Source organism: Lithobates pipiens, unplaced genomic scaffold (assembly GCF_037356315.1).
Source record: "Lithobates pipiens isolate NorthernLeopardFrog02 unplaced genomic scaffold, aLitPip1_a1.2 Scaffold_1, whole genome shotgun sequence".
Classification (NCBI taxonomy): Eukaryota; Metazoa; Chordata; class Amphibia; order Anura; family Ranidae; genus Lithobates; species Lithobates pipiens.
In genome coordinates, this window is record NW_027507685.1 from 54,275,515 (window position 1) to 54,294,226 (window position 18,712).

General features: G+C 41.1%; 5 non-coding genes across 5 annotated transcripts; all 5 read right to left on the bottom strand.

The window, feature by feature from the left end:
- Window positions 1-2,914: 2,914 nt before the first annotated feature.
- Window positions 2,915-2,987, bottom strand: TRNAR-UCG (transfer RNA arginine (anticodon UCG)). The gene has a single exon. It is a non-coding gene; the product is annotated as a tRNA-Arg (tRNA).
- A 1,090-nt stretch (window positions 2,988-4,077) lies between these two features.
- On the bottom strand, window positions 4,078-4,150 carry TRNAR-UCG (transfer RNA arginine (anticodon UCG)). The gene has a single exon. It is a non-coding gene; the product is annotated as a tRNA-Arg (tRNA).
- A 4,579-nt stretch (window positions 4,151-8,729) lies between these two features.
- TRNAR-UCG (transfer RNA arginine (anticodon UCG)) lies at window positions 8,730-8,802 on the bottom strand. Its single transcript has one exon. It is a non-coding gene; the product is annotated as a tRNA-Arg (tRNA).
- Window positions 8,803-9,892: 1,090 nt separating this feature from the next.
- TRNAR-UCG (transfer RNA arginine (anticodon UCG)) lies at window positions 9,893-9,965 on the bottom strand. Its single transcript has one exon. It is a non-coding gene; the product is annotated as a tRNA-Arg (tRNA).
- Window positions 9,966-12,218: 2,253 nt separating this feature from the next.
- Window positions 12,219-12,291, bottom strand: TRNAR-UCG (transfer RNA arginine (anticodon UCG)). Its single transcript has one exon. It is a non-coding gene; the product is annotated as a tRNA-Arg (tRNA).
- Between the last annotated feature and the right edge of the window lie 6,421 nt (window positions 12,292-18,712).

Here is an 18,712-nt window from a genome sequence, read left to right on the forward strand (position 1 = left end):
GCCCATCCTACATAAAGATAAAATTCTTGAGGAAAATCTGCTAGACCATGCTGTTAAATCTGTCATTTAAAGTGCAACTTTAGTCAGAAAAGTAAGTTCTGCTACATCTCTTACGGTTGTCCCATTTTGCATATATACTCATGTAAAACATTGGAAAAAAATAAGGTTCTATACACTTTGAAATCCAGTAATACGCTGTTTCAACCTGCTCTGCACATACTCAGTAGCTCTCCCATTTTAGGCATATTTAAGCACTTAAAGCACAATCAAACCCTCCTATCATTTACAGCCAATGAAGCTGCTTCTGTTCAAACTGCAAATGCCATAATGTTGCACATGTGATCAGTTATGACACCAGCCATTTGATGATTTGATAGTTTGGTTGAGAACACAAGCAAATGGGACAGTTATCAATCCCGGAATTCCAGGAATGTAACTGTGTTTTGAAACCCTTAAATCAATTGGTTTAGTTCCACTTTATGATTTACTGCTGTTTGGAGGCTCTAGGCTTCAGCAAATTGGAAGCCTCCAGCAAGAAGCAAGTTGTTATGGGTAAAGCAAGAACTTGTGAGTGAAGGTCACAGGAACTGGAAAGCAGCATCGAAAACAACCACGAAGGGACTCGAACCCTCAATCTTCTGATTCGAAGTCAGACGCCTTATCCATTAGGCCACGCAGTCTGCCACAAGGACATCATTTTGGTTTGTGGAATCTGGATTAGCAAAACACTTGAAGATCACCTGGGACATCTTCTACTTGCTTTGCTCAAGCAGATTTGGTAGAAAGGATCTGAAATGTATGACTTGGTGCAAGGTCATGCTTTAAGAAGTGCATTTGCAAAAGGGCCTAGATTCAGAGTGTTCATACAGCTTCTTGACAACGGTAATACATCAATAGAGTACCACGAGTAGATGATATTTCCAGAGGCAGCCAAATTTGTTCAACGTATCTTGTCGGGATGGCCGAGTGGTCTAAGGCGCCAGACTCAAGAGCTGTCTCTTCACATTGTGTGGGTGTTCTGGTCTCCAAATGGAGGCGTGGGTTCAAATCCCACTTCTGACAATCAGTTTACACATTTAGCTTGAACTAGAATCACCGCTCCCGCTGTCTTTTCATGCTACCATGTCACCGACAAAAAATCCCAAAACTTTGCCCATCCTACATAAAGATAAAATTCTTGAGGAAAATCTGCTAGACCATGCTGTTAAATCTGTCATTTAAAGTGCAACTTTAGTCAGAAAAGTAAGTCCTGCTACATCTCTTACGGTTGTCCCATTTTGCATATATACTCATGTAAAACATTGGAAAAAAATAAGGTTCTATACACTTTGAAATCCAGTAATACGCTGTTTCAACCTGCTCTGCACATACTCAGTAGCTCTCCCATTTTAGGCATATTTAAGCACTTAAAGCACAATCAAACCCTCCTATCATTTACAGCCAATGAAGCTGCTTCTGTTCAAACTGCAAATGCCATAATGCTGCACATGTGATCAGTTATGACACCAGCCATTTGATGATTTGATAGTTTGGTTGAGAACACAAGCAAATGGGACAGTTATCAATCCCGGAATTCCAGGAATGTAACTGTGTTTTGAAACCCTTAAATCAATTGGTTTAGTTCCACTTTATGATTTACTGCTGTTTGGAGGCTCTAGGCTTCAGCAAATTGGAAGCCTCCAGCAAGAAGCAAGTTGTTATGGGTAAAGCAAGAACTTGTGAGTGAAGGTCACAGGAACTGGAAAGCAGCATCGAAAACGACCACGAAAGGACTCGAACCCTCAATCTTCTGATTCGAAGTCAGACGCCTTATCCATTAGGCCACGCAGTCTGCCACAAGGACATCATTTTGGTTTGTGGAATCTGGATTAGCAAAACACTTGAAGATCACCTGGGACATCTTCTACTTGCTTTGCTCAAGCAGATTTGGTAGAAAGGATCTGAAATGTATGACTTGGTGCAAGGTCATGCTTTAAGAAGTGCATTTGCAAAAGGGCCTAGATTCAGAGTGTTCATACAGCTTCTTGACAACGGTAATAGATCAATAGAGTACCACGAGTAGATGATATTTCCAGAGGCAGCCAAATTTGTTCAACGTATCTTGTCAGGATGGCCGAGTGGTCTAAGGCGCCAGACTCAAGAGCTGTCTCTTCACATTGTGTGGGTGTTCTGGTCTCCAAATGGAGGCGTGGGTTCAAATCCCACTTCTGACAATCAGTTTACACATTTAGCTTGAACTAGAATCACCACTCCCGCTGTCTTTTCATGCTACCATGTCACCGACAAAAAAACATGACAAAAATCCAAAAACTTTGCCCATCCTACATAAAGATAAAATTCTTGAGGAAAATCTGCTAGACCATGCTGTTAAATCTGTCATTTAAAGTGCAACTTTAGTCAGAAAAGTAAGTCCTGCTACATCTCTTACGGTTGTCCCATTTTGCATATATACTCATGTAAAACATTGGAAAAAAATAAGGTTCTATACACTTTGAAATCCAGTAATACGCTGTTTCAACCTGCTCTGCACATACTCAGTAGCTCTCCCATTTTAGGCATATTTAAGCACTTAAAGCACAATCAAACCCTCCTATCATTTACAGCCAATGAAGCTGCTTCTGTTCAAACTGCAAATGCCATAATGTTGCACATGTGATCAGTTATGACACCAGCCATTTGATGATTTGATAGTTTGGTTGAGAACACAAGCAAATGGGACAGTTATCAATCCCGGAATTCCAGGAATGTAACTGTGTTTTGAAACCCTTAAATCAATTGGTTTAGTTCCACTTTATGATTTACTGCTGTTTGGAGGCTTCAGCAAATTGGAAGCCTCCAGCAAGAAGCAAGTTGTTATGGGTAAAGCAAGAACTTGTGAGTGAAGGTCACAGGAACTGGAAAGCAGCATCGAAAACGACCACGAAGGGACTCGAACCCTCAATCTTCTGATTCGAAGTCAGACGCCTTATCCATTAGGCCACGCAGTCTGCCACAAGGACATCATTTTGGTTTGTGGAATCTGGATTAGCAAAACACTTGAAGATCACCTGGGACATCTTCTACTTGCTTTGCTCAAGCAGATTTGGTAGAAAGGATCTGAAATGTATGACTTGGTGCAAGGTCATGCTTTAAGAAGTGCATTTGCAAAAGGGCCTAGATTCAGAGTGTTCATACAGCTTCTTGACAACGGTAATACATCAATAGAGTACCACGAGTAGATGATATTTCCAGAGGCAGCCAAATTTGTTCAATGTATCTTGTCAGGATGGCCGAGTGGTCTAAGGCGCCAGACTCAAGAGCTGTCTTTTCACATTGTGTGGGTGTTCTGGTCTCCAAATGGAGGCATGGGTTCAAATCCCACTTCTGACAATCAGTTTACACATTTAGCTTGAACTAGAATCACCACTCCCGCTGTCTTTTCATGCTACCATGTCACCGACAAAAAAACATGAAAAAAATCCCAAAACTTTGCCCATCCTACATAAAGATAAAATTCTTGAGGAAAATCTGCTAGACCATGCTGTTAAATCTGTCATTTAAAGTGCAACTTTAGTCAGAAAAGTAAGTCCTGCTACATCTCTTACGGTTGTCCCATTTTGCATATATACTCATGTAAAACATTGGAAAAAAATAAGGTTCTATACACTTTGAAATCCAGTAATACGCTGTTTCAACCTGCTCTGCACATACTCAGTAGCTCTCCCATTTTAGGCATATTTAAGCACTTAAAGCACAATCAAACCCTCCTATCATTTACAGCCAATGAAGCTGCTTCTGTTCAAACTGCAAATGCCATAATGCTGCACATGTGATCAGTTATGACACCAGCCATTTGATGATTTGATAGTTTGGTTGAGAACACAAGCAAATGGGACAGTTATCAATCCCGGAATTCCAGGAATGTAACTGTGTTTTGAAACCCTTAAATCAATTGGTTTAGTTCCACTTTATGATTTACTGCTGTTTGGAGGCTCTAGGCTTCAGCAAATTGGAAGCCTCCAGCAAGAAGCAAGTTGTTATGGGTAAAGCAAGAACTTGTAAGTGAAGGTCACAGGAACTGGAAAGCAGCATCAAAAACGACCACGAAGGGACTCGAACCCTCAATCTTCTGATTCGAAGTCAGACGCCTTATCCATTAGGCCACGCAGTCTGCTACAAGGACATCATTTTGGTTTGTGGAATCTGGATTAGCAAAACACTTGAAGATCACCTGGGACATCTTCTACTTGCTTTGCTCAAGCAGATTTTGTAGAAAGGATCTGAAATGTATGACTTGGTGCAAGGTCATGCTTTAAGAAGTGCATTTGCAAAAGGGCCTAGATTCAGAGTGTTCATACAGCTTCTTGACAACGGTAATACATCAATAGAGTACCACGAGTAGATGATATTTCCAGAGGCAGCCAAATTTGTTCAATGTATCTTGTCAGGATGGCCGAGTGGTCTAAGGCGCCAGACTCAAGAGCTGTCTCTTCACATTGTGTGGGTGTTCTGGTCTCCAAATGGAGGCGTGGGTTCAAATCCCACTTCTGACAATCAGTTTACACATTTAGCTTGAACTAGAATCACCACTCCCGCTGTCTTTTCATGCTACCATGTCACCGACAAAAAAACATGAAAAAAATCCCAAAACTTTGCCCATCCTACATAAAGATAAAATTCTTGAGGAAAATCTGCTAGACCATGCTGTTAAATCTGTCATTTAAAGTGCAACTTTAGTCAGAAAAGTAAGTCCTGCTACATCTCTTACGGTTGTCCCATTTTGCATATATACTCATGTAAAACATTGGAAAAAAATAAGGTTCTATACACTTTGAAATCCAGTAATACGCTGTTTCAACCTGCTCTGCACATACTCAGTAGCTCTCCCATTTTAGGCATATTTAAGCACTTAAAGCACAATCAAACCCTCCTATCATTTACAGCCAATGAAGCTGCTTCTGTTCAAACTGCAAATGCCATAATGTTGCACATGTGATCAGTTATGACACCAGCCATTTGATGATTTGATAGTTTGGTTGAGAACACAAGCAAATGGGACAGTTATCAATCCCGGAATTCCAGGAATGTAACTGTGTTTTGAAACCCTTAAATCAATTGGTTTAGTTCCACTTTATGATTTACTGCTGTTTGGAGGCTCTAGGCTTCAGCAAATTGGAAGCCTCCAGCAAGAAGCAAGTTGTTATGGGTAAAGCAAGAACTTGTGAGTGAAGGTCACAGGAACTGGAAAGCAGCATCGAAAACGACCACGAAGGGACTCGAACTCTCAATCTTCTGATTCGAAGTCAGACGCCTTATCCATTAGGCCACGCAGTCTGCCACAAGGAAATCATTTTGGTTTGTGGAATCTGGATTAGCAAAACACTTGAAGATCACCTGGGACATCTTCTACTTGCTTTGCTCAAGCAGATTTGGTAGAAAGGATCTGAAATGTATGACTTGGTGCAAGGTCATGCTTTAAGAAGTGCATTTGCAAAAGGGCCTAGATTCAGAGTGTTCATACAGCTTCTTGACAACGGTAATAGATCAATAGAGTACCACGAGTAGATGATATTTCCAGAGGCAGCCAAATTTGTTCAATGTATCTTGTCAGGATGGCCGAGTGGTCTAAGGCGCCAGACTCAAGAGCTGTCTCTTCACATTGTGTGGGTGTTCTGGTCTCCAAATGGAGGCGTGGGTTCAAATCCCACTTCTGACAATCAGTTTACACATTTAGCTTGAACTAGAATCACCACTCCCGCTGTCTTTTCATGCTACCATGTCACCGACAAAAAAACATGAAAAAAATCCAAAAACTTTGCCCATCCTACATAAAGATAAAATTCTTGAGGAAAATCTGCTAGACCATGCTGTTAAATCTGTCATTTAAAGTGCAACTTTAGTCAGAAAAGTAAGTCCTGCTACATCTCTTACGGTTGTCCCATTTTGCATATATACTCATGTAAAACATTGGAAAAAAATAAGGTTCTATACACTTTGAAATCCAGTAATACGCTGTTTCAACCTGCTCTGCACATACTCAGTAGCTCTCCCATTTTAGGCATATTTAAGCACTTAAAGCACAATCAAACCCTCCTATCATTTACAGCCAATGAAGCTGCTTCTGTTCAAACTGCAAATGCCATAATGTTGCACATGTGATCAGTTATGACACCAGCCATTTGATGATTTGATAGTTTGGTTGAGAACACAAGCAAATGGGACAGTTATCAATCCCGGAATTCCAGGAATGTAACTGTGTTTTGAAACCCTTAAATCAATTGGTTTAGTTCCACTTTATGATTTACTGCTGTTTGGAGGCTCTAGGCTTCAGCAAATTGGAAGCCTCCAGCAAGAAGCAAGTTGTTATGGGTAAAGCAAGAACTTGTGAGTGAAGGTCACAGGAACTGGAAAGCAGCATCGAAAACGACCACGAAGGGACTCGAACTCTCAATCTTCTGATTCGAAGTCAGACGCCTTATCCATTAGGCCACACAGTGAGCCACAAGGACATCATTTTGGTTTGTGGAATCTGGATTAGCAAAACACTTGAAGATCACCTGGGACATCTTCTACTTGCTTTGCTCAAGCAGATTTGGTAGAAAGGATCTGAAATGTATGACTTGGTGCAAGGTCATGCTTTAAGAAGTGCATTTGCAAAAGGGCCTAGATTCAGAGTGTTCATACAGCTTCTTGACAACGGTAATACATCAATAGAGTACCACGAGTAGATGATATTTCCAGAGGCAGCCAAATTTGTTCAATGTATCTTGTCAGGATGGCCGAGTGGTCTAAGGCGCCAGACTCAAGAGCTGTCTCTTCACATTGTGTGGGTGTTCTGGTCTCCAAATGGAGGCGTGGGTTCAAATCCCACTTCTGACAATCAGTTTACACATTTAGCTTGAACTAGAATCACCACTCCCGCTGTCTTTTCATGCTACCATGTCACCGACAAAAAAACATGAAAAAAATCCAAAAACTTTGCCCATCCTACATAAAGATAAAATTCTTGAGGAAAATCTGCTAGACCATGCTGTTAAATCTGTCATTTAAAGTGCAACTTTAGTCAGAAAAGTAAGTCCTGCTACATCTCTTACGGTTGTCCCATTTTGCATATATACTCATGTAAAACATTGGAAAAAAATAAGGTTCTATACACTTTGAAATCCAGTAATACGCTGTTTCAACCTGCTCTGCACATACTCAGTAGCTCTCCCATTTTAGGCATATTTAAGCACTTAAAGCACAATCAAACCCTCCTATCATTTACAGCCAATGAAGCTGCTTCTGTTCAAACTGCAAATGCCATAATGCTGCACATGTGATCAGTTATGACACCAGCCATTTGATGATTTGATAGTTTGGTTGAGAACACAAGCAAATGGGACAGTTATCAATCCCGGAATTCCAGGAATGTAACTGTGTTTTGAAACCCTTAAATCAATTGGTTTAGTTCCACTTTATGATTTACTACTGTTTGGAGGCTCTAGGCTTCAGCAAATTGGAAGCCTCCAGCAAGAAGCAAGTTGTTATGGGTAAAGCAAGAACTTGTGAGTGAAGGTCACAGGAACTGGAAAGCAGCATCGAAAACGACCACGAAGGGACTCGAACCCTCAATCTTCTGATTCGAAGTCAGACGCCTTATCCATTAGGCCACACAGTGAGCCACAAGGACATCATTTTGGTTTGTGGAATCTGGATTAGCAAAACACTTGAAGATCACCTGGGACATCTTCTACTTGCTTTGCTCAAGCAGATTTGGTAGAAAGGATCTGAAATGTATGACTTGGTGCAAGGTCATGCTTTAAGAAGTGCATTTGCAAAAGGGCCTAGATTCAGAGTGTTCATACAGCTTCTTGACAACGGTAATACATCAATAGAGTACCACGAGTAGATGATATTTCCAGAGGCAGCCAAATTTGTTCAATGTATCTTGTCAGGATGGCCGAGTGGTCTAAGGCGCCAGACTCAAGAGCTGTCTCTTCACATTGTGTGGGTGTTCTGGTCTCCAAATGGAGGCGTGGGTTCAAATCCCACTTCTGACAATCAGTTTACACATTTAGCTTGAACTAGAATCACCACTCCCGCTGTCTTTTCATGCTACCATGTCACCGACAAAAAAACATGAAAAAAATCCAAAAACTTTGCCCATCCTACATAAAGATAAAATTCTTGAGGAAAATCTGCTAGACCATGCTGTTAAATCTGTCATTTAAAGTGCAACTTTAGTCAGAAAAGTAAGTCCTGCTACATCTCTTACGGTTGTCCCATTTTGCATATATACTCATGTAAAACATTGGAAAAAAATAAGGTTCTATACACTTTGAAATCCAGTAATACGCTGTTTCAACCTGCTCTGCACATACTCAGTAGCTCTCCCATTTTAGGCATATTTAAGCACTTAAAGCACAATCAAACCCTCCTATCATTTACAGCCAATGAAGCTGCTTCTGTTCAAACTGCAAATGCCATAATGTTGCACATGTGATCAGTTATGACACCAGCCATTTGATGATTTGATAGTTTGGTTGAGAACACAAGCAAATGGGACAGTTATCAATCCCGGAATTCCAGGAATGTAACTGTGTTTTGAAACCCTTAAATCAATTGGTTTAGTTCCACTTTATGATTTACTGCTGTTTGGAGGCTCTAGGCTTCAGCAAATTGGAAGCCTCCAGCAAGAAGCAAGTTGTTATGGGTAAAGCAAGAACTTGTGAGTGAAGGTCACAGGAACTGGAAAGCAGCATCGAAAACGACCACGAAGGGACTCGAACCCTCAATCTTCTGATTCGAAGTCAGACGCCTTATCCATTAGGCCACGCAGTCTGCCACAAGGACATCATTTTGGTTTGTGGAATCTGGATTAGCAAAACACTTGAAGATCACCTGGGACATCTTCTACTTGCTTTGCTCAAGCAGATTTGGTAGAAAGGATCTGAAATGTATGACTTGGTGCAAGGTCATGCTTTAAGAAGTGCATTTGCAAAAGGGCCTAGATTCAGAGTGTTCATACAGCTCCTTGACAACGGTAATAGATCAATAGAGTACCACGAGTAGATGATATTTCCAGAGGCAGCCAAATTTGTTCACCTTATCTTGTCAGGATGGCCGAGTGGTCTAAGGCGCCAGACTCAAGAGCTGTCTCTTCACATTGTGTGGGTGTTCTGGTCTCCAAATGGAGGCGTGGGTTCAAATCCCACTTCTGACAATCAGTTTACACATTTAGCTTGAACTAGAATCACCACTCCCGCTGTCTTTTCATGCTACCATGTCACCGACAAAAAAACATGAAAAAAATCCCAAAACTTTGCCCATCCTACATAAAGATAAAATTCTTGAGGAAAATCTGCTAGACCATGCTGTTAAATCTGTCATTTAAAGTGCAACTTTAGTCAGAAAAGTAAGTCCTGCTACATCTCTTACGGTTGTCCCATTTTGCATATATACTCATGTAAAACATTGGAAAAAAATAAGGTTCTATACACTTTGAAATCCAGTAATACGCTGTTTCAACCTGCTCTGCACATACTCAGTAGCTCTCCCATTTTAGGCATATTTAAGCACTTAAAGCACAATCAAACCCTCCTATCATTTACAGCCAATGAAGCTGCTTCTGTTCAAACTGCAAATGCCATAATGTTGCACATGTGATCAGTTATGACACCAGCCATTTGATGATTTGATAGTTTGGTTGAGAACACAAGCAAATGGGACAGTTATCAATCCCGGAATTCCAGGAATGTAACTGTGTTTTGAAACCCTTAAATCAATTGGTTTAGTTCCACTTTATGATTTACTGCTGTTTGGAGGCTCTAGGCTTCAGCAAATTGGAAGCCTCCAGCAAGAAGCAAGTTGTTATGGGTAAAGCAAGAACTTGTGAGTGAAGGTCACAGGAACTGGAAAGCAGCATCGAAAACGACCACGAAGGGACTCGAACCCTCAATCTTCTGATTCGAAGTCAGACGCCTTATCCATTAGGCCACGCAGTCTGCCACAAGGACATCATTTTGGTTTGTGGAATCTGGATTAGCAAAACACTTGAAGATCACCTGGGACATCTTCTACTTGCTTTGCTCAAGCAGATTTGGTAGAAAGGATCTGAAATGTATGACTTGGTGCAAGGTCATGCTTTAAGAAGTGCATTTGCAAAAGGGCCTAGATTCAGAGTGTTCATACAGCTTCTTGACAACGGTAATACATCAATAGAGTACCACGAGTAGATGATATTTCCAGAGGCAGCCAAATTTGTTCAATGTATCTTGTCAGGATGGCCGAGTGGTCTAAGGCGCCAGACTCAAGAGCTGTCTCTTCACATTGTGTGGGTGTTCTGGTCTCCAAATGGAGGCGTGGGTTCAAATCCCACTTCTGACAATCAGTTTACACATTTAGCTTGAACTAGAATCACCACTCCCGCTGTCTTTTCATGCTACCATGTCACCGACAAAAAAACATGAAAAAAATCCCAAAACTTTGCCCATCCTACATAAAGATAAAATTCTTGAGGAAAATCTGCTAGACCATGCTGTTAAATCTGTCATTTAAAGTGCAACTTTAGTCAGAAAAGTAAGTCCTGCTACATCTCTTACGGTTGTCCCATTTTGCATATATACTCATGTAAAACATTGGAAAAAAATAAGGTTCTATACACTTTGAAATCCAGTAATACGCTGTTTCAACCTGCTCTGCACATACTCAGTAGCTCTCCCATTTTAGGCATATTTAAGCACTTAAAGCACAATCAAACCCTCCTATCATTTACAGCCAATGAAGCTGCTTCTGTTCAAACTGCAAATGCCATAATGCTGCACATGTGATCAGTTATGACACCAGCCATTTGATGATTTGATAGTTTGGTTGAGAACACAAGCAAATGGGACAGTTATCAATCCCGGAATTCCAGGAATGTAACTGTGTTTTGAAACCCTTAAATCAATTGGTTTAGTTCCACTTTATGATTTACTACTGTTTGGAGGCTCTAGGCTTCAGCAAATTGGAAGCCTCCAGCAAGAAGCAAGTTGTTATGGGTAAAGCAAGAACTTGTGAGTGAAGGTCACAGGAACTGGAAAGCAGCATCGAAAACGACCACGAAGGGACTCGAACCCTCAATCTTCTGATTCGAAGTCAGACGCCTTATCCATTAGGCCACACAGTGAGCCACAAGGACATCATTTTGGTTTGTGGAATCTGGATTAGCAAAACACTTGAAGATCACCTGGGACATCTTCTACTTGCTTTGCTCAAGCAGATTTGGTAGAAAGGATCTGAAATGTATGACTTGGTGCAAGGTCATGCTTTAAGAAGTGCATTTGCAAAAGGGCCTAGATTCAGAGTGTTCATACAGCTTCTTGACAACGGTAATAGATCAATAGAGTACCACGAGTAGATGATATTTCCAGAGGCAGCCAAATTTGTTCAACGTATCTTGTCAGGATGGCCGAGTGGTCTAAGGCGCCAGACTCAAGAGCTGTCTCTTCACATTGTGTGGGTGTTCTGGTCTCCAAATGGAGGCGTGGGTTCAAATCCCACTTCTGACAATCAGTTTACACATTTAGCTTGAACTAGAATCACCACTCCCGCTGTCTTTTCATGCTACCATGTCACCGACAAAAAAACATGAAAAAAATCCAAAAACTTTGCCCATCCTACATAAAGATAAAATTCTTGAGGAAAATCTGCTAGACCATGCTGTTAAATCTGTCATTTAAAGTGCAACTTTAGTCAGAAAAGTAAGTCCTGCTACATCTCTTACGGTTGTCCCATTTTGCATATATACTCATGTAAAACATTGGAAAAAAATAAGGTTCTATACACTTTGAAATCCAGTAATACGCTGTTTCAACCTGCTCTGCACATACTCAGTAGCTCTCCCATTTTAGGCATATTTAAGCACTTAAAGCACAATCAAACCCTCCTATCATTTACAGCCAATGAAGCTGCTTCTGTTCAAACTGCAAATGCCATAATGTTGCACATGTGATCAGTTATGACACCAGCCATTTGATGATTTGATAGTTTGGTTGAGAACACAAGCAAATGGGACAGTTATCAATCCCGGAATTCCAGGAATGTAACTGTGTTTTGAAACCCTTAAATCAATTGGTTTAGTTCCACTTTATGATTTACTGCTGTTTGGAGGCTCTAGGCTTCAGCAAATTGGAAGCCTCCAGCAAGAAGCAAGTTGTTATGGGTAAAGCAAGAACTTGTGAGTGAAGGTCACAGGAACTGGAAAGCAGCATCGAAAACGACCACGAAGGGACTCGAACCCTCAATCTTCTGATTCGAAGTCAGACGCCTTATCCATTAGGCCACGCAGTCTGCCACAAGGACATCATTTTGGTTTGTGGAATCTGGATTAGCAAAACACTTGAAGATCACCTGGGACATCTTCTACTTGCTTTGCTCAAGCAGATTTGGTAGAAAGGATCTGAAATGTATGACTTGGTGCAAGGTCATGCTTTAAGAAGTGCATTTGCAAAAGGGCCTAGATTCAGAGTGTTCATACAGCTCCTTGACAACGGTAATAGATCAATAGAGTACCACGAGTAGATGATATTTCCAGAGGCAGCCAAATTTGTTCACCTTATTTTGTCAGGATGGCCGAGTGGTCTAAGGCGCCAGACTCAAGAGCTGTCTCTTCACATTGTGTGGGTGTTCTGGTCTCCAAATGGAGGCGTGGGTTCAAATCCCACTTCTGACAATCAGTTTACACATTTAGCTTGAACTAGAATCACCACTCCCGCTGTCTTTTCATGCTACCATGTCACCGACAAAAAAACATGAAAAAAATCCCAAAACTTTGCCCATCCTACATAAAGATAAAATTCTTGAGGAAAATCTGCTAGACCATGCTGTTAAATCTGTCATTTAAAGTGCAACTTTAGTCAGAAAAGTAAGTCCTGCTACATCTCTTACGGTTGTCCCATTTTGCATATATACTCATGTAAAACATTGGAAAAAAATAAGGTTCTATACACTTTGAAATCCAGTAATACGCTGTTTCAACCTGCTCTGCACATACTCAGTAGCTCTCCCATTTTAGGCATATTTAAGCACGTAAAGCACAATCAAACCCTCCTATCATTTACAGCCAATGAAGCTGCTTCTGTTCAAACTGCAAATGCCATAATGCTGCACATGTGATCAGTTATGACACCAGCCATTTGATGATTTGATAGTTTGGTTGAGAACACAAGCAAATGGGACAGTTATCAATCCCGGAATTCCAGGAATGTAACTGTGTTTTGAAACCCTTAAATCAATTGGTTTAGTTCCACTTTATGATTTACTGCTGTTTGGAGGCTCTAGGCTTCAGCAAATTGGAAGCCTCCAGCAAGAAGCAAGTTGTTATGGGTAAAGCAAGAACTTGTGAGTGAAGGTTACAGGAACTGGAAAACAGCATCGAAAACGACCACGAAGGGACTCGAACCCTCAATCTTCTGATTCGAAGTCAGACACCTTATCCATTAGGCCACACAGTCTGCCACAAGGACATCATTTTGGTTTGTGGAATCTGGATTAGCAAAACACTTGAAGATCACCTGGGACATCTTCTACTTGCTTTGCTCAAGCAGATTTGGTAGAAAGGATCTGAAATGTATGACTTGGTGCAAGGTCATGCTTTAAGAAGTGCATTTGCAAAAGGGCCTAGATTCAGAGTGTTCATACAGCTCCTTGACAACGGTAATAGATCAATAGAGTACCACGAGTAGATGATATTTCCAGAGGCAGCCAAATTTGTTCACCTTATTTTGTCAGGATGGCCGAGTGGTCTAAGGCGCCAGACTCAAGAGCTGTCTCTTCACATTGTGTGGGTGTTCTGGTCTCCAAATGGAGGCGTGGGTTCAAATCCCACTTCTGACAATCAGTTTACACATTTAGCTTGAACTAGAATCACCACTCCCGCTGTCTTTTCATGCTACCATGTCACCGACAAAAAAACATGAAAAAAATCCCAAAACTTTGCCCATCCTACATAAAGATAAAATTCTTGAGGAAAATCTGCTAGACCATGCTGTTAAATCTGTCATTTAAAGTGCAACTTTAGTCAGAAAAGTAAGTCCTGCTACATCTCTTACGGTTGTCCCATTTTGCATATATACTCATGTAAAACATTGGAAAAAAATAAGGTTCTATACACTTTGAAATCCAGTAATACGCTGTTTCAACCTGCTCTGCACATACTCAGTAGCTCTCCCATTTTAGGCATATTTAAGCACGTAAAGCACAATCAAACCCTCCTATCATTTACAGCCAATGAAGCTGCTTCTGTTCAAACTGCAAATGCCATAATGCTGCACATGTGATCAGTTATGACACCAGCCATTTGATGATTTGATAGTTTGGTTGAGAACACAAGCAAATGGGACAGTTATCAATCCCGGAATTCCAGGAATGTAACTGTGTTTTGAAACCCTTAAATCAATTGGTTTAGTTCCACTTTATGATTTACTGCTGTTTGGAGGCTCTAGGCTTCAGCAAATTGGAAGCCTCCAGCAAGAAGCAAGTTGTTATGGGTAAAGCAAGAACTTGTGAGTGAAGGTTACAGGAACTGGAAAACAGCATCGAAAACGACCACGAAGGGACTCGAACCCTCAATCTTCTGATTCGAAGTCAGACACCTTATCCATTAGGTCACGCAGTCTGCCACAAGGACATCATTTTGGTTTGTGGAATCTGGATTAGCAAAACACTTGAAGATCACCTGGGACATCTTCTACTTGCTTTGCTCAAGCAGATTTGGTAGAAAGGATCTGAAATGTATGACTTGGTGCAAGGTCATGCTTTAAGAAGTGCATTTGCAAAAGGGCCTAGATTCAGAGTGTTCATACAGCTCCTTGACAACGGTAATAGATCAATAGAGTACCACGAGTAGATGATATTTCCAGAGGCAGCCAAATTTGTTCACCTTATTTTGTCAGGATGGCCGAGTGGTCTAAGGCGCCAGACTCAAGAGCTGTCTCTTCACATTGTGTGGGTGTTCTGGTCTCCAAATGGAGGCGTGGGTTCAAATCCCACTTCTGACAATCAGTTTACACATTTAGCTTGAACTAGAATCACCACTCCCGCTGTCTTTTCATGCTACCATGTCACCGACAAAAAAACATGAAAAAAATCCCAAAACTTTGCCCATCCTACATAAAGATAAAATTCTTGAGGAAAATCTGCTAGACCATGCTGTTAAATCTGTCATTTAAAGTGCAACTTTAGTCAGAAAAGTAAGTCCTGCTACATCTCTTACGGTTGTCCCATTTTGCATATATACTCATGTAAAACATTGGAAAAAAATAAGGTTCTATACACTTTGAAATCCAGTAATACGCTGTTTCAACCTGCTCTGCACATACTCAGTAGCTCTCCCATTTTAGGCATATTTAAGCACGTAAAGCACAATCAAACCCTCCTATCATTTACAGCCAATGAAGCTGCTTCTGTTCAAACTGCAAATGCCATAATGCTGCACATGTGATCAGTTATGACACCAGCCATTTGATGATTTGATAGTTTGGTTGAGAACACAAGCAAATGGGACAGTTATCAATCCCGGAATTCCAGGAATGTAACTGTGTTTTGAAACCCTTAAATCAATTGGTTTAGTTCCACTTTATGATTTACTGCTGTTTGGAGGCTCTAGGCTTCAGCAAATTGGAAGCCTCCAGCAAGAAGCAAGTTGTTATGGGTAAAGCAAGAACTTGTGAGTGAAGGTTACAGGAACTGGAAAACAGCATCGAAAACGACCACGAAGGGACTCGAACCCTCAATCTTCTGATTCGAAGTCAGACACCTTATCCATTAGGCCACGCAGTCTGCCACAAGGACATCATTTTGGTTTGTGGAATCTGGATTAGCAAAACACTTGAAGATCACCTGGGACATCTTCTACTTGCTTTGCTCAAGCAGATTTGGTAGAAAGGATCTGAAATGTATGACTTGGTGCAAGGTCATGCTTTAAGAAGTGCATTTGCAAAAGGGCCTAGATTCAGAGTGTTCATACAGCTTCTTGACAACGGTAATAGATCAATAGAGTACCACGAGTAGATGATATTTCCAGAGGCAGCCAAATTTGTTCAACGTATCTTGTCAGGATGGCCGAGTGGTCTAAGGCGCCAGACTCAAGAGCTGTCTCTTCACATTGTGTGGGTGTTCTGGTCTCCAAATGGAGGCGTGGGTTCAAATCCCACTTCTGACAATCAGTTTACACATTTAGCTTGAACTAGAATCACCACTCCCGCTGTCTTTTCATGCTACCATGTCACCGACAAAAAAACATGAAAAAAATCCCAAAACTTTGCCCATCCTACATAAAGATAAAATTCTTGAGGAAAATCTGCTAGACCATGCTGTTAAATCTGTCATTTAAAGTGCAACTTTAGTCAGAAAAGTAAGTCCTGCTACATCTCTTACGGTTGTCCCATTTTGCATATATACTCATGTAAAACATTGGAAAAAAATAAGGTTCTATACACTTTGAAATCCAGTAATACGCTGTTTCAACCTGCTCTGCACATACTCAGTAGCTCTCCCATTTTAGGCATATTTAAGCACGTAAAGCACAATCAAACCCTCCTATCATTTACAGCCAATGAAGCTGCTTCTGTTCAAACTGCAAATGCCATAATGCTGCACATGTGATCAGTTATGACACCAGCCATTTGATGATTTGATAGTTTGGTTGAGAACACAAGCAAATGGGACAGTTATCAATCCCGGAATTCCAGGAATGTAACTGTGTTTTGAAACCCTTAAATCAATTGGTTTAGTTCCACCTTATGATTTACTGCTGTTTGGAGGCTCTAGGCTTCAGCAAATTGGAAGCCTCCAGCAAGAAGCAAGTTGTTATGGGTAAAGCAAGAACTTGTGAGTGAAGGTCACAGGAACTGGAAAGCAGCATCGAAAACGACCACGAAGGGACTCGAACCCTCAATCTCCTGATTCGAAATCAGACGCCTTATCCATTAGGCCACGCAGTCTGCCACAAGGACATCATTTTGGTTTGTGGAATCTGGATTAGCAAAACACTTGAAGATCACCTGGGACATCTTCTACTTGCTTTGCTCAAGCAGATTTGGTAGAAAGGATCTGAAATGTATGACTTGGTGCAAGGTCATGCTTTAAGAAGTGCATTTGCAAAAGGGCCTAGATTCAGAGTGTTCATACAGCTTCTTGACAACGGTAATAGATCAATAGAGTACCACGAGTAGATGATATTTCCAGAGGCAGCCAAATTTGTTCAATGTAGCTTGTCAGGATGGCCGAGTGGTCTAAGGCGCCAGACTCAAGAGCTGTCTCTTCACATTGTGTGGGTGTTCTGGTCTCCAAATGGAGGCGTGGGTTCAAATCCCACTTCTGACAATCAGTTTACACATTTAGCTTGAACTAGAATCACCACTCCCGCTGTCTTTTCATGCTACCATGTCACCGACAAAAAAACATGAAAAAAATCCCAAAACTTTGCCCATCCTACATAAAGATAAAATTCTTGAGGAAAATCTGCTAGACCATGCTGTTAAATCTGTCATTTAAAGTGCAACTTTAGTCAGAAAAGTAAGTCCTGCTACATCTCTTACGGTTGTCCCATTTTGCATATATACTCATGTAAAACATTGGAAAAAAATAAGGTTCTATACACTTTGAAATCCAGTAATACGCTGTTTCAACCTGCTCTGCACATACTCAGTAGCTCTCCCATTTTAGGCATATTTAAGCACTTAAAGCACAATCAAACCCTCCTATCATTTACAGCCAATGAAGCTGCTTCTGTTCAAACTGCAAATGCCATAATGCTGCACATGTGATCAGTTATGACACCAGCCATTTGATGATTTGATAGTTTGGTTGAGAACACAAGCAAATGGGACAGTTATCAATCCCGGAATTCCAGGAATGTAACTGTGTTTTGAAACCCTTAAATCAATTGGTTTAGTTCCACTTTATGATTTACTACTGTTTGGAGGCTCTAGGCTTCAGCAAATTGGAAGCCTCCAGCAAGAAGCAAGTTGTTATGGGTAAAGCAAGAACTTGTGAGTGAAGGTCACAGGAACTGGAAAGCAGCATCGAAAACGACCACGAAGGGACTCGAACCCTCAATCTTCTGATTCGAAGTCAGACGCCTTATCCATTAGGCCACACAGTGAGCCACAAGGACATCATTTTGGTTTGTGGAATCTGGATTAGCAAAACACTTGAAGATCACCTGGGACATCTTCTACTTGCTTTGCTCAAGCAGATTTGGTAGAAAGGATCTGAAATGTATGACTTGGTGCAAGGTCATGCTTTAAGAAGTGCATTTGCAAAAGGGCCTAGATTCAGAGTGTTCATACAGCTTCTTGACAACGGTAATAGATCAATAGAGTACCACGAGTAGATGATATTTCCAGAGGCAGCCAAATTTGTTCAACGTATCTTGTCAGGATGGCCGAGTGGTCTAAGGCGCCAGACTCAAGAGCTGTCTCTTCACATTGTGTGGGTGTTCTGGTCTCCAAATGGAGGCGTGGGTTCAAATCCCACTTCTGACAATCAGTTTACACATTTAGCTTGAACTAGAATCACCACTCCCGCTGTCTTTTCATGCTACCATGTCACCGACAAAAAAACATGAAAAAAATCCCAAAACTTTGCCCATCCTACATAAAGATAAAATTCTTGAGGAAAATCTGCTAGACCATGCTGTTAAATCTGTCATTTAAAGTGCAACTTTAGTCAGAAAAGTAAGTCCTGCTACATCTCTTACGGTTGTCCC